We start from the raw sequence: 14,982 nt of genomic DNA on the forward strand, positions 1-14,982 counted from the left end.
TCAGGCTTCTTCCAGATTCCTGTTTGGTTAAAACACTGTATTATGCTCAGACCATGCAGAGGAAGAGATCTTTTAATTTTTAGTCAAAGATCATTTGTAAAAATTCCATCCAGAGTATGACCTGCCTTAAAGGTAGGCCCTGCTACTTGTTGCAGGAGGCCAAAGCTGCTGCAACCATTGATCAACTTTATCATATCCGGAAGGTTTCCACCTCTAAGTGAAAATTAAAATCACATAGAAATGTAAAGTTCTGTAATTCCATAAAGGATTCCAAAAGCAATTGTAAATTGGATGGGAACCTCTGTCTGGGGCCATGATAAACTAAAAGCCCATTGAAAATAGTTTACTTTGCAATTTTGAAGCTGACCATAATAGCTTCTCCACCCAAAAGGAGGGCTGGCATAAACTTGGCTTTATTTACTTTCCGATAAAAAATGGCCAGACCTCCCCATTCACCTACTCTATCAAGTCTGAAGACTGCGATGTTAGGAACTGGGTCTGATGCACGGTCAAACCAAGTTTCAGTGAGGAAAGTCAGGTTGGGTTTGTAAGCAAAGTCCAAGCTATGTTTTTTCTAAAGACCGAGTGTTAAGTAGAACGAAGTTAAGTGAGTTGAGTCTCCCTCTATTGTAACGAAGCCCAGAGCTATCGAATTCTGCGGACTGGTTGCACAGTGGTATTTTGTTACAAACATTGGAGGAAGGGAGGGCAAAGTTACAGCTTGAACAACTGAAACCCCTGTTAATCTCCTCTGGCTGGAGTGTGATTCAATGATATGCCTTACCTACAGGTGCCAATGCTAGCAGGTCCATGGCCGAGTAACAGTAGGGGTTTGATCTACCAGGGATCCTGGCGCTTGGCGCTGTCTGGGCACGGACGGGTACAGACGGGCTTGCCTTCAGTGTGCCTTTTGGCATGTCAGCGGTGAGGACGCGCTGCACGGCCCAGTAAGTAGCCATCATCAAGGGGCATTGCCAACTAAGAGGAAGAGCCTCGAGTGGCCGATCCAAAACAGGTGGTGCCAATTAAAGCAAAACTTAGGTCCAAGTACCCCTTATCCTGCCCAAAACGCTCCCATGTCCGCAGAACGTGCTGGTAAATAAACATGCAAAGAAAATAAAGATGAGGAAGACAAAAAACATAAAATATCTGATTGACCAAGAAAGAAGTATATATTTGCAAAGTATAATAAATGCATAAAGACAAATAATCTCAACAAAAAGCATCTTTTTTGAGGTACAAATTGATTTACATCTGAGATTTTAAGGGTTTCTTATTAGCCCCTGCCCCGCCACCTTCTCCTCAGTCATTTCCATAGATATGATTGGAAAATGAAGCCAAAAGATTTTATTTTTCCGATCTGTTCTCATTTAGTGGAGGTGGCCTTCCAGTCAACCACTTCAAATTCAACCCAAGACATCATCAAATGACTGGAATATGGGATACAACAAGTAAGAGGATTTCCTCTCAAATGTTCTGTCCTGATGGCTAATATTCAGGCCTAGAACTGCAGCCAGCAGAAACAGTGCTTGACTGGCTGTGACGTTCCATGAACAGAGGAAATATTATGTAACAGTGGAAAGAGGACAGCAGGTCCATTTCTCAAAAGACTAGAAACTAAGATAAAAAATAGTAGCTGTGGATCTCAGAAAAGGCTGTCAACAAAGATGCTGGCCTGGAAAAAGAGCAAAGTTATATTTTGTTCATTTAGTGTGTATTTCCATGTAGATATAGTTTTGCATAGTGATACAATTTGAAATTATCTTTGGGCAAAGCAATAACAATCCCACATGTAGCCAAACCCATCTTTATAACAACACCAATTATACCCAAATGTTTTTCATTTGTTGAGTGCGGTAGAACACGGTCACGGATATGCGCTTCTTTAGCATCACAAATACTATCATGCCACAACCAACTTTCTAGCATGCCATCAGCCACCACAGTGGAGTACATGGCAAAAACATTGCACTTTCAAAATAACTATCAGATGGCGCACAAAATGTGAAAAGAAGATTCCAGACAAGGGCAAAGGGCAACACAGTGAATTATATTACTATGTTCATCTGTGAAAAAGGCATTCCTTGCTAATGTGCTAGTAAAGCTATAAAGGGATGGAAAAAGAAATGCGTTGGAAAGTGGGAAATCAAAACTCAACAATGTTCTAAGGGCACCAATGTAAGAGGACTTGGAAGGAAGTTGTGTATAATAGAAAGGAGATATTTGGGTTGGCGTAAAACGGGATTTGTGTAACTTTGAAGCAGGTTAAGTTTGTTTAGGAATTAACCATCATCATTGTATGTTGATTTGACATCTATTATGTTACTTGTCTTTTTGCTTCAGTACAGTTTAGTTTTTAGGTCTAATGTGCCTTTTTATATTGCTTAATTTTTATATTAAATTTATACCCGTTATTTTGTCTGAACTTCACATGTTAAGGTAGATGGCTATTTATTTTTTATTTCCCTTTTGCTTTTACTAAAATATCTATAACATACTTACAAATATGGGGTTTCAGCCACCTCTCTTCAGCCATTGTTCTGTTATTATGTCTTTCACATTTTGCTCCACCCACTACAGCTTATAGTATGGGGCAGTGGATTAGCTACTTTTTGCTCTTTCACAAGTAGCACATCTGCACACAAGCTAGTTCCCTTCAGTACCAGTGACCAAAGATCAGGATCCAACATGGAAACGAACATGCCGTCCACTCTGTGCAGACTCTGCGAACAGACGGAAGAGACACTCCTACACCTTCTATGTATCTGCCCAGCTGTGAACAACTGGAGACTGTATTTTCTACTTCCTGCTTCCGTTTTGTTCAGGTCAGATCATGCCGACCGGCCATAATGGCCTCACTAAACAGACAGTCGCTACAGATTTCATGTAGGGCAGCAAAATTCCTGCAACAAGTCAGCAAATTACTACAAATACCAAATAAATAGTGTTTAATATTAAATGTAATAATTCATTACACTGCTGCTATATTAAATATCCTTATTTTGCACACGACCTTTAATTATGTGGCTGCTAAAAAGGTCACAGTGTACATATAAATCAGTCATCTGGCACCAACTCGTACATGGTACATTTTTATTTTCATGTTTTGACGCACTTTGTGCCAAACTGTTTGATCGCGCTACCTTCTAAGTGCTCGCTACATTGATTTGCACATTTGCATTTTTGCACACAAACCACTCTGCAGCAAAAAAATAAAAAAGAATAAAACAAAACAAAAAAGGTCACTGAGATAATGTAAATGACAGTGTAATTGAGGATGATTGTTATCTGTTATTAACTTGCACATAGTTCACTTTCCTTTCTGGTTTTAGATGTACATTCCCAGATCGGTGCTAAGAACTGTTTCCAATCATTAGTATGGACTGAGAGCTTCCACACAATCACTGCGAACCAGCCAGCAGACTTCCCCACATTTTGAACTCAAATGTGCTGGTTTGGCATTAGATATACCATGTTCATAGTTTTATGTAAGAAGTTCAAATGACCTTTTTAACTTTTAACAAATTGTAAATAGGAATGTTGTTACACTTGATGATGTTATGCTTAAATTTTAATACTTTTAACTAACTACACAATAAATTCTTATTAATATTCAGTACCAGTGTTTTTGTTTTTACTTTAGAATTGCTATAGTATTGCCTTGGTTTTTAGAGCTTGATGTGATAGCAGGATGCTTCTGAAGTGACCACACAGCACTTCCGATCTTTATCAGATCCCATCTCCTGGCAGGTCTGTGCTAAATGCCTTTTGCAGTATTTTGCTTCTTTGACTGCTACTTTTCACAGCACATCAAATTGTGTCCATTTAGAGTTGTTCTGTATTAAGTTATACTTTATTTACTTCTTCCTTTCTGTCACTTTCTTTCTCTCTTTATTTTTTCTTTTGTTTTCTTTCTATACCTTTCCTTCTTTTGCTTTCCTTTTTTTCTTCTGCTTTCCTTGGTTGCTTCTTTTGCTTTCCTTATTTATTTATTTCTTGCCTTCTTTCACTTTCCTTCTTTTGATCTTGCCTTCTTTTACTTTACTTCTTTCTTTCTTGCCTTACTTCTTGCCTGCCTTCTTTCTTGGTTTTGACAATGTCAACTGATTGACTTTTTTAAGTCTTTGTTAGCCAGGAACTTTTGATTCTACTAAAGTTATTCTACTAAAATGATCTGTATAACCTAGTTAGTTAATTTGGCATGCCAAAGGCAAGCCCGTCAACGTCCAACCGGAACCAGGGGCCAGGACCCCTGACCCCCCAATCACACAACTTATTAGCTAACCATTGGATAGATTAAAAAAACTTAACAATCCTGTAGAAAGAATTGCTAGCATGCTCTGAATCCGGCCAGCCTGCCTATGAAATGTGAGGTATGTAAGTACACATTAGACTATCTCACGCCCAAGAAGGCAATTGATTAATTTAACAGCCAAGGTATGACTGCGTATAACCTTCAGATTAAAACCGACCCCCAATCGTATATGTTTTTAGTCAATTGTCGGTCCCTTCCAAAGCACAGGATTGAAGACATTTTCCCATTCCAGGAGGATAAACTACCAGAAGCCCTATTCCTCACAGAAACCTGATATTGCTATAGCAGTCCCGCAAGGGTATTCCATTGTCAGAGGCAATCGGATTGACAAAGTCAGTGGGGGGGCTGCTGTGATTTAAAAAAGTTTTTTTAAAGCCCCCTTCGCTTCTATATTGATCCCGAGGTGCAAAAGACTGTTATTTAAGACTGAAATCTTCCCTACCTTCTCCATCTCAGGATTACTTGTATATCGCCCTCCTGGTCAGCCAATGACTTCTTACACGTCCTACCTGACATTCTAGCCACTCATAGTCTGCAGTATGCAAACTTGGTGACATAAATCTGCACCTAGATGACAGCAAATGTAAACAGACAGTAACTTTTCTACAAGATCTCTTTGCTATTCAGCGCTTGCAGTTAGTAAAAAACCCACATATATAAAAGGTCAAATACTGGTCCGAATCTATACCAATATCTCTTATATGTCAGTAAAAACTTGTATCGCCTTATTGCGCAGTGCACTCACAGCCATCTCTGACACCGACGAGAACAGGTTTTCGCAGGAACCTTCATATAGTGACTATTATATGGTTGGCTGAGTACTCCTCCCATATATTCGGTGGATCTACGATGTTCTTTTAGCTAACAGCATGGCTATGCTGCTGATTATATTTATTTGAAATCACCAGCCCTGATGAAGTCGATATTTTCGATGAAACACATGTTGCCTACTTTGACCACTTCAAAACCTAAACTTGAAATAAATTACCTATTTAGTCCAAGAACTGAAGGAACATATGAACTGTGGATTGCATTATTACTTCTAATCGAATACACATTATAAATTGTGTATACCAATTTGGAATTTGAATGTGGGGTGAATATTCTTCCCTTGTGTGCACCACCATTAGCTCACTCAATCTTGATATAATGTGTTAAATTGCCAGTTGAGCGCTGAAGTATCTCCCGTCTTCCACTTTACTTTTAGTATTTCAAGAGGATTAAGTTTAAAGCATTATGTATGACTCATCATTCCAAACCCAAGACCTACCCATGCATCCTCCATCAACTGATTAGTCCTTATCAGAAAAATCGAGCACTCAGATCAACCAGCTCACACGAGCTCTGCAACCCTAGGGTGAAAAAGGTCAGATTTGAAAGGTGTTCCTTTGCTCTTATTGCCCCCTAGCTCTGGAATGCTCTGCCCCTCTCTCTTAGATCAAGCACCGACATTCTCAGCTTTGGAAAACAACTGAAAACTTACCTATATGACTAGAACTCCTTATCTGTGCTTAATCTTCCCAGTGCTGGGAGGCCCATCAGGCATCCATGAGCTTAATAAATCTCCCTGAACTTATAGGGGATTTAGCCCGACTTCATATATCAGTCTACGGTTGGTGTCATTCACCTTTTACTTATACCCATTCCAGCATGGTTTAAAAGGCAATGTGTCAGCCCCTTTCAGGCACTGGCTAACGTCACTACGAGTTAAAACAACCAGTTGTTTCACAAAAACACATCCACACACAAAGTAGTTACCTACAGTGCCAGGGAGTAATATGGTAATGTAGCCCTTTTTAGAGACCCAACAACCTTTTTGCCTGCAGCAAATGGTTTAGCTCTGCAAAAACCAATACAAAACAAGATTTTATAGAAAGCTGGCAGTCAACCCCAGACTTATTGGCTTTGCCAATGCTTGTTATAGTTGCTGCTATAAAGCTTTTAGGGACATTGTAACTTTGTAGATGACGGCATAGGTGTGCACTTGGTTGGATGGTGTTTTAATCTTGTCTCCAAATATAATATTAAAAAGCATGACACCCACATTTAGGTGGTGGCATATTTTCTTGTTCCCCCTTTTTGTGGCATAGGCTTACAGTAAAAAACTAAAATTAAAAATTAACTATAAGACTAGCTTGCCAAGGCTTGACTTATTGGTTTTGCCAATGCTTGTTGATAGATAACTAGTGCTCTGTTGCATTGATTTTGCACTCCGGTTTACCATCAGTCATTTTCTAATGTTAAAACTTAGCACAAAACTAGGCCCAAAATGCAACTAAATGGCCTAAAAAATTCAAATATTGATGTCCTGTTTTCCAGTGAAAAATGTAAATTGGTTCGAAAAGAATACAAAGCATTAACAATTTGCACCCGGATGTTTTTGCAACCAGTTTTACATCAAGGTGACCAACACTACTTTGTATCAGCACTGGCTTTTTCCAAATGTTCATTATATTATCAGTCCAAGAGAGTCAGTTACTCATTAGGTGTGGCCATAGTTTTTGTCCCATTAATTCCCTCCTCCAATTTCCTTCCTGGGGAGAGAATCCAGAGAATTGCTTGGTTACCCTGAGAGCTCCCTCACAAAACAGGATTTACCATGATTAGGGAATGCTGAAGGCAATTTTTCCTGGTATTTCTCCAGGAAATATTGGCTAATATCAGCCTCTTCTGAAATATCTCAGTGAAATGCACCAGATCCAATGAAGGAGCTCCACGCCTCCATGTAGTCGGCCGTGACCCGTGACCAAGGATCCCCGCCCCCTGGAATGGCGGAATGGTGGACGACGGTGTGAGATGCCAAGCAGTCGAGTTGGAGCTGCTGCGTCTTTTTCGTATCTTTTTTGTATTTTGAAGCCCTTTCTATGCACGGAGTGCGAATACGCAATACAGAAGCAAAGCAGTCTGTAAAACTGCTAAACTACATCGGAATGATTCAATTCTTCCATAACAAAACGCTGGAGGTCTCGGAAACGGCAGCCACTGCTGCTGTGAGTGAAGGCAAAAAAACGCCGGAGGCAATTGACAGTCAGTCAGCAAGAGGGTGGATTCAGCTGCTTCTGTTATGCCAGGATTGAGGAAATAAATCAAAAACGTTGAAGGGAGCTACGGGGCAAGTCTGGTTTGAAGCTTCTGGTTTTAAGGAGGAGACTCAGGGGGGTGATCCCCCACGGCTGTGCTGTGCTGTGTAGGGCAGCTTCGGGGTGGCAACCCATCCGGCTTCTTATCATTCTCCAGACTCAAGTGCACAGCGAATAGCTCTGGACAAAGGCTATCAAGTTAAAAAAAAAGGGGGAAGGTGTTTGGTAAAATCGGAACATTGGTGATAGATCAGCAAGCCCCAGCCCTTCATCATCATCATCGAGACTCTGCAGCAGGATACTTTTGTGAGTTGGTCTTTTTTATATTTATTTTCTGACTTGTTTAATCCTGCTGGGAAAGGTACAGAAGTTCCAGGAGTACAGGGGGAAGAGAGCAGTTTGTAAAATTAAAAAAGGGGCTACAATGGGCAAACCGTAGAAGGAGGGGGAGGAACCCTCAAAACTGAATAAAACAGAATTGGCCCCTCGTTTGAATACAAAAACTCGCCTAGCCCTAGCTAGAAAAGCTGCTCAAAAAGCAGCCAAAAATAAAGATAAAGACAAAAATAAAGAGAAAAACAAAGAAGAAAATTCTGCAGAAGATACTCTTCCTGAATCTTCCGATGACGATGGGCATCTTTCATCCTCCTCTTTAAATGGTACAGAGCCTAAGAAAATAGCCACGGCCACCTTAAATAAATCTTTATCCCCCAAGTCAGCATCACCGATGGTTACTTCTCCTCCTATAGTCTCAGAGTCTGCATCTCCCGACTTAGACTTAGAAGGGAAGAATACGAACGGATTTGGCGGTATGGGAAGTAAGGAAAGGAAGGATTATCCTCTTTTTGCTAAAAGAAATACTCCAAAATCGTCCATCCATCAGGCTCCAATGGCTCCTGTCTCCCAGGAGGGGCCTGCTTCTATTGTGTCAATTAAGGACAATGGTTCATCTGTTGCATCTTTGACGCAGCCCCTGGACCAAAGTACGGAGTCTTTACCCTCATCCCCAGTACAATCCTCGCAAACTGTGTCAGATGAGTTGATAGCTAAGGGGACATCGGGCCAGATCTCCTCTCAAAATCTGAGAATGCAAGAGGGTGTTCAGATACCAACAGAAGAGGAGGCTCAACTGAACATCAACAAAAGCACAAACGTTATGAACATAGATCCTGAGGTGGATGAATTAAATCTATCTGGGTCAGAAGTTAGATACCAAATGGATATCCGCGAGATGCTGAATCTGATTCTGGACGAAATACGCGAGATAAAGCATAACCAACAAGTAGAGATAGCTACTCTTCATTCCAGAATGGATAAATTTGAGGAATCGATGTTGGCATTTCCTAATAGACTGCAGGAGGCAGACACTAGGATCTCAGTCCTCGAAGATAAGGTGAACTTGGTTATGGATGAGACCAGGGAGTCAGCCAAGAAGAAGGTCGCGTTGGAGCACAAACTTGAAGAACTTGAAAACCACTCGAGAAGGTCTAATTTAAGAATAGTAGGGGTTCCGGAGGGAGTGGAAGGCTCCGACACTATTCAGTGGGTCTCCTCTTTTATTCATCAAGAAGTTCTCCCCGAGTTTGAGGGAGACTTGACAATTACAAGGGCTCATCGGGTTCCAGCGCAACGTTTCGCAAATTCCCCATTTCCTAGAGCGATACTCCTAAATTTTGCTGATTTTAGGATTAAAGAAAAGATTCTGTCCAAGGCCTATCAACAACGGCAGTTCCCAGTGTCAGAAACAGTAAAATGCAGGATTTTCCCAGATATGACTGCGGTGGCTGCAAAAAGGCGCAAGGAGTTTGTTAAGATCCTACATTTGTTTAGGGCCAATGGCGCCCAAGCATCGATTGCTCAGCAATCAAAATTGAAGGTTGTGGTCAAAGGGAAGTTCTATATGTTCTCTGACATTGAAGATGCACAATCCCTCCTTAAAGAGATCTCTTCTGGTTCTAATGTTTAAAAATGGAAAGAATGTTTTCTCTTACAGGTATGCCATCTAGTATCTTTGATACAGCGGATTTGAGCGCTGTGACTTGAAAGATTTCACTGCCGCCATCGCGGCTCGAACGTTGGCCACGCCCACATTAGAGGCCACGCCCACCTCGACCAAACCTGTTAAAAAGCGCTGATCACTAGCGCGCCAAATATTGAAATTGATCGACTCCTGAGGCGGAAAGCCGGGAGTGAATGCTCGCATATTTTTAAAACTGAATTGTGTTTTTGCTGTTTTTAATTCCCCTGTGCACTTACCCTGAGCACTTTCCCAGCTATTACGCCATCTAGTATCTTTGATACAGCGGATTTGAGCGCTGTGACTTGAAAGATTTCACTGCCGCCATCGCGGCTCGAACGTTGGCCACGCTCACTTTAGAGGCCACGCCCACCTCGACCAAACCTGTTAAAAAGCGCTGATCACTAGCGCGCCAAATATTGAAATTGATCGACTCCTGAGGCGGAAAGCCGGGAGTGAATGCTCGCATATTTTTAAAACTGAATTGTGTTTTTGCTGTTTTTAATTCCCCTGTGCACTTACCCTGAGCACTTTCCCAGCTATTACGCCATCTAGTATCTTTGATACAGCGGATTTGAGCGCTGTGACTTGAAAGATTTCACTGCCGCCATCGCGGCTCGAACGTTGGCCACGCCCACTTTAAAGGCCACACCCACCTCGACCAAACCTGTTAAAAAGCGCTGATCACTAGCGCGCCAAAAATTGAAATTGATCAACTCCTGAGGCGGAAAGCCGGGAGGTAATGCTCGCATATTTTTAAAACTGAATTGTGTTTTTGCTGTTTTTAATTCCCCTGTGCACTTACCCTGAGCACTTTCCCAGCTATTACGCCATCTAGTATCTTTGATACAGCGGATTTGAGCGCTGTGACTTGAAAGATTTCACTGCCTCCATCGCGGCTCGTACGTTTGCCACGCCCACTTTAGAGGCCACGCCCACCTCGACCAAACCTGTTAAAAAGCGCTGATCACTAGCGCGCCAAATATTGAAATTGATCGACTCCTGAGGTGGAAAGCCGGGAGTGAATGCTCGCATATTTGTAAAACTGAATTGTGTTTTTGCTGTTTTTAATTCCCATGTGCACTTACCCTGAGCACTTTCCCAGCTTTTACGCCATCTAGTATCTTTGATACAGCGGATTTGAGCACTGTGACTTGAAAGATTTCACTGCCGCCATCGCGGCTCGAACGTTGGCCACGCCCACTTTAGAGGCCACGTCCATCTTAGAGGCCACGCCTACTTTATCTATAAATGTGCCTCACACGTAAGCGCAGCGGACGAGCGCAGCGGGAGCGCTGTCAGCGCGCCGAAGGCGCGCCTAAGGCAAGCCCGTCTGCGCCCGTCCGCGATCGGACGCGGTCCAGGGCCATACCTTATGCCCCTCAGAAGAACTTCATACAGTGGAGCAAGCAAGAACTACTAGCCCTCCGCTGTAACACTGCTGAGTTGTGTAAGCACAACCTACGAGTGGAGGATAACATAGGCTGCGAACATTGTCACTTCTCCTATGATCTAGGTAGGAATATGGCCACCACGGATCACATCTTACATTGCGGACTAATTAATGTCCGCTCGCTACGGAAACACAAGCTAGACCTATATGATCTACTTACCGACAAACAGTGGGATCTTGTGTTTCTAACTGAAACATGGTTAGATGAAGGATCCACACCTGACGCCCTAGAGGCACTCCCAGAGGGATATACAATATATAGACAGGACAGACCTAGAGGTAGAGGAAGGGGCATTGCTATTGTGGTCCAGAAAAGTCTACGATGCCAACTAGACTACTCCCCCATCCTGGATAGCGAGGCGGGGAGTTTTACGATAAAAGTGAATAACAACTGCACGCTGAAAGGCATGTTGATCTACAGACCCCCTGGCCCCACAGCCAGGTTCGAGGAAAGTCTGGTTGAAAGCATTATTGAGACTGCGTTATGCAAAGATAAATTTCTGGTACTTGGTGACCTTTATTTACACTTTAATAACCCCTCAGACAACGTTAGCAAAAGCCTCTGCCAAGCATTAGGAGCCCTTCAATTGAACCAAATTGTAAAGGGTCCTACCCACCAGCTAGGTCACTTGCTCGATCCCATATTTGCTAACTGGGGGGAAGTAGAAGCTATGACCCCCATCCCCATCCCTTGGTCGGATCATTATTTATTTATAAAAACATTTATAGAGCGCGAACGAAGGCCCTTGGGCATCTCGGCGCTAAGAATCTCTGCAGTGTTTAACCAACAAGGGGAGCTAGAATTTACTGCTTAAAAAGCCAGGTCTTGAGTTGCTTGCGAAAAGACCAGAGTGAGGTACTTGTTTTGATCGAGTATGGCAAGGTGTTCCAGAGTGTAGGTGCTGCTACAAGGAATCGTCTGTCTCCCCATGAGACAAATTTGGTACGGGGTACCACCAATTTGTGTGAACTGGATGAGCGTAGTGTTCTGGAGGGACTGTAGGGAATGAGATTTTGAGTAAAAAAAGCAGGTCCTACATTGTGTAGAGCCTTATACACTATGCAAAGGGACTTGAACTTAATTCTATTTCTTACCGGAAGCCAGTGCAACTGTCTTATAGTTCCTGACGCAGATTGGTGTTTGGGGATTCGTCCAAGGAGCCTGGCGGCTGCATTTTGAATAATTTGCATTTTGTGTAGCACTCTTTCTTGGGCACCTAAAAACAGGGCATTACAGTAGTCTAATGTAGAAAGTACCAAGGAGCTTACCAGGGTTTTTCCGGCTTTCTCGGGTAGAAATGGCAAGATTTTTTTTATGAGCTGTAATTTGTGGAAGGCCGAAGAGGAGATCTGGTTTGCGTGAGGTAGGAAATTAAGATGATTGTCAAACATGACTCCCAGATTCCTCACCTTGCTAACCGGGGCCGGAGGATGGCCCAGAGATAGCGGCCACCAGAGGGAGGACCATTCCGGGGTCAAGTTGCCAAAAATGACCACTTCCGATTTGTCGGAGTTTAATTTCAGGCAATTGGAGGACATCCAATTCCCTATTGCCAGCATGCCCTGATTAAAATTGTTGGCTATTGTGTGCCCATCATTCCTGACGGCAAGGACCAGCTGGGTGTCATCTGCATAGGATGTAAGGCTCATCCCATGTGCCCGAATGACTTTGGCAAGGTCCGACACATAAATGTTAAATAGTGTCGGACTGAGGGATGAGCCTTGCCTTGAGGAACTCCACATGGCAGTGACAAGGAGGGTGATTGAAAGGATCCTATAGTGACCACCTGGGACCTGTCCGCCAGAAAAGAAGCAAGAAGTTTCTTGGCGTTGTGTAAGATACCCAAGCTTTCGACACGGTCGACCAAAGTAGCATGGTCGACCGTGTCGAAGGCCGCAGATAGGTCTAGCAGTATCAGGACTGCTGTTCCTCCAATATCACGGATGGATCTTATGTCGTCCGCCGCTTTAACCAGGGCAGTCTCTGTTCCGTGGTGTTGGCGGAAACCGAACTGAGATTCATCCAGTAGCTTATGTTCCTCAATAAAGGTTGATAGTTGGAGATTCATAACTTTTTCAACTATTTTTGCCAAGACTGGGAGACTAGCGATTGGACGATAACTTTTTAGTTCTTCCTTATCGAGGTTTGGTTTTTTAAGAAGGGGTTTTATAAGGGTCTTTTTTAGAGCCTCTGGGTAAACGCCTGTGCTAAACATAGCATTACAGATTGTAGTCATAGCCGGGAGAACCATTTCTATGATCGGGAGCAAAACTTTCAGGGGACATGGGTCTAGAGCAGAGCCCGATTTGATAGAGGATATGATGTTCCGAACCTGGGGGCAGGAGACATCTGTGAACTGCGAGAAAGTAGGACCAGAGTAGGAGGCAGGTGGTTTCGAGGAGATATTGGCATTATTTGCGAAGACCCGATATATGTCTTCAACCTTACTAAAGAAAAAGTTGGACAGATCGTCGCAGAGTGATTGGGAAGGGGGAGGTGTCAGATTGGGAGAGTATCCAGCTAGCTGTTTAGTGGTTTCGTATAATGCTTTGTTAGAGTTTTTTGCTGATTCAATTCTCTCACAATAGTACTTTTTCTTTGCCTCACTAATTAAGGTTTTGTATTTGGCCACCGATTCTTTGTACTTGGTTTTGGCTTCTTCTGCATAATCTTTCCGCCAGTGCCTTTCTTTATTCCTACACTGTTGTTTGTGGGTACGTAACTCCTCTGAGTACCAAGGGGCCGACGGGGCAGATCTGTTGCGGGACCGTTGTTTGACCTGGACCAATTCAGTGGCCGCAGAGCCCACCCAGTCATAGAATTGGATAGTAGCAGTATTAGGATCAGTTGATAGCAAAGGGATGGAATCAGTGAGGAGAGTTTCCAGACTGGAGCTATCGATATCATCCCACGCCAAATAAGGTTGGCGGGGATTGGGGCGTGACTTGGCGGCATAAGAGTCGTGAAATGACAATGATGCCAGGATGACATAATGATCTGACCAGGTAAGGGGAAGTACCTGGGTGACTTGTAAGCCCGCTACATTAGTGAAAATGCCATCCAATGTATGGCCCCCTTCATGCGTAGGAGAATTCACCAGAAGTTGGAGACCAAAGGTGGACATGTCTGCTAAAAAAGTGGCGGTGTCTGGGTTTTCCGGTTTGTCAAAGTGAAAGTTGAAATCACCTAATACCGTGAGGGAATTGTCGAGGGCGGATGCTTCCAGCGTAGACCTGAGGTCTGAAATAAAATCAGTCCTGGGCCCCGGAGGACGATAGAGAAGAATCCCTTTAAATGTGTAGGATGGGGTCAGCTTGATGGAAAATTCTAGGGCTTCACAAGATGATAGTGTCATCATTTTAATCCTTACTGAGAAGATATCACGTGCGATGATGGCAATACCACCACCTTTTTTCCGTTGTCTATCCAGTCTATGTGTGGAGAACCCTTTAGGAACAGCAATCGCTAGATCAGGATCGGACGCATTGTCCATCCAAGTTTCTGTCATAAAGAGTAGATCCACTTTATTATCCTCTATCAGCTCGAATATATCCTGTCGGTGTTTGCCGAGCGAGCGGACATTGGTGAGGGCAAATGAGTAGGATTTCAAGGATTTATCCCTGTTACAGGGGGGTGGTTTCAAAATGGCGGGTATAGGAGCTTTGCAGCCTGGACATAGTGTGACCGGGCTTCCGGCCAGGGGATATGGATCAAATATAAGGCAGGACTGAGGGGTAGGGGGACGCAGCTGCAGAAGCTGGGTAGCTGAATAGTAGCCTTGTGGGGGCAAAGGGAGGGAACCAGGGGGGGTGGCCCTCGGCCCGGGCCAGGCGCGGATGGGCGCAGACGGGCTCGCCTTTGGCGCGCCTTCGGCGTGCCGCCGGCGCGGTCGGGCGGGTCTGTTGTTTATATTCATGGTTGGGGTGGGCGGGAGGAGGGTGGGAGGGGCGCAGAGCTATCCCGCCAGCCTTCCCTTCCCAAGATGGCGCCTAAAGTTGTGCAATGGGGTTCCCAGCGCCTGATAAGGGCGGCACTGAGGGATGCCGTGTAAATAAGCCTCAGGCGAAGTAGTCTCGCACCAAGGTGGGGGCAGGTATTAAAAACGCACAGTTAAAA

Source organism: Lissotriton helveticus, chromosome 12 (assembly GCF_964261635.1).
Source record: "Lissotriton helveticus chromosome 12, aLisHel1.1, whole genome shotgun sequence".
Taxonomy (NCBI): Eukaryota; Metazoa; Chordata; class Amphibia; order Caudata; family Salamandridae; genus Lissotriton; species Lissotriton helveticus.